Raw genomic sequence first — 1986 nt, 5'->3', positions numbered from 1 at the left:
GAGAGAGAGAGAGAGAGAGAGAGAGAGAGAGAGAGAGAGAGAGAGAGAGAGAGAGAGAGAGAGTGTGTTCTAGACAGCAGTGATGCAGGTTGATCACTAGCCCTGTTAGGTAGCATTGACATCTCCACCTCAGAGCTGGCACACAGGGGACTTATTGATTAGCATTAAGCATCCATGCAGATGGCCAATAAAGAGCACGTGAGCCAAAGAGGGTCTGGGGAGTGGAAACCATGAAGGTGCGTGTGTGCATGCGCACATGTGTGTGTTTATCTTGAGGCTGCAAGAGGAGGAGGTTAAAGCAGTACAGCTATTGCAGCCGAAGCAAGACTTCTTTCAATAGAAGACGAAAACTGTCACAAAATGTTGACCCCTTTTAAACATTTTTGTTTCATTTGACTCATCGTTCCAAAAATGCGAGCTCAGATTTTATTGGTAACATTTGATTTATCTGAGTTGGAGAGCAGATAATAGATGGTCTTGACCCAGAAGACGTGTTTTTCAGTATTTCCTGTGTTGCTGCTTCAGGTACAAAAAAAATTACATAAGTTTCTGTGTGCGTGTCAGATTTTGTGCATCAGTCTATAACGTTCCTGTCATGTCTGTCACTCGGAATATCATGCAGACATCATTGATCCTGAGGGTGCTCACAAACTTTTTTTTTCTTTTCTATAAGAGTGCTGAACAGTGCTTGAATATAACTTTTGTGGCACGCTGTACAGGAATACCAAGAAATACTTTTGATCTTAGCTTTGTCACATTTCTGAAGGCTCTGAAAGGGGGAAAAAATGTGAAAGCCACCTTTAACATCATATTTATTGTTATTTAGTTACTCAATAAAACATATACAGATATATACAATATGCAGGAAAACAGACGACTGCACTTTACATATTAATAAAAAAAGAAAATAACAAAAAAAAATCTGTTCGTAAATTGCCGTCACAGTCCTCCATTTATTGTTTGAGAAGTTCAAAGTCAACAGAAGCTTTATTTAAAGGTTACAAGATTGCCTAACACACAGCAAATTTTCTCTTATTATACATGTGCAATACCGATAATCTTTTTTTTCAATTTTCTGTATTAAACAAACCCTTGATTTCCTTTTTTTTAGTTCTCATTGGCTGAATTGTATACAAGTAGCTCACAAGATGAATAGCAGAAAAAAAGTAAAAGACAATGAGGGAAAGCTATTTAAGCTGAACTGAAAGAGAAATATTATAACAAGTTTTATCTCTGGGAGCAGAAAACAAAAGAGGTAAAAAAAAAGTATGTTCACAAGGAAATTGCTGAGTTACATTCATGCATAATCTCTCCTCTGCTAGGCGTCCTCTGGGTCTGCTTCTTAGTGTTCTGGCAACTTTTAATAAACCTGCAGGCCCTATCTCTCTGTGGGCTGCAAAATCCCTGTGTGGAGAAGAATTTTGGCCTGGAAATGGTGAAATGTCTCCAGCACAAAAAAAAGCAGATAACTGAGGTAAGGGCAGACAAGCTGCTTTTAACGACAGAGTCAAAGCCATGAGGTTGCGCCACAATACTACACCCTGCTATACAATAGAAGCCAATGACAACCGACATCTTTTCTTTGCCTTTATGTTTCCTTTAACATTTATTTACTTATTTATTTTCTTCTACAAAGAAATTAAAAGAAAAAAACATGGATTTGAGGTTTTCCAGATGTGGGCATCAATGAGTCATGCCCACACTGTGTTGTCCAGCAAAATGAGAGAGCTTTCTTACTTGTTTCAGGAAAACAAACAAACAAACAAAAAGACATTTGTGTTTGTTGCTATGTGTGTGTGTGTGTGTGTGTGTGTGTGTGTGTGTGTGTGTGTGTGTGTGTGNGTGTGTGTGTGTGTGTGTGTGTGTGTGTGTGTGTGTGTGTGTGTAAGTACGTTCATGTTTGCTTGTAAAAGTCCCTCTCCCTGAACAGGCAAGGGCCGTAGTCATCATCAATAGATTTTCATCAATGTCCTCGTTTTTTTTTTA

The sequence above is a fragment of the Austrofundulus limnaeus genome, unplaced genomic scaffold, assembly GCF_001266775.1.
Source record: "Austrofundulus limnaeus strain Quisiro unplaced genomic scaffold, Austrofundulus_limnaeus-1.0 Scaffold88, whole genome shotgun sequence".
NCBI classification, from domain to species: Eukaryota; Metazoa; Chordata; class Actinopteri; order Cyprinodontiformes; family Rivulidae; genus Austrofundulus; species Austrofundulus limnaeus.
The sequence above is the reverse complement of the archived record's forward strand: the minus strand, read 5'-3'. Positions refer to the sequence as shown.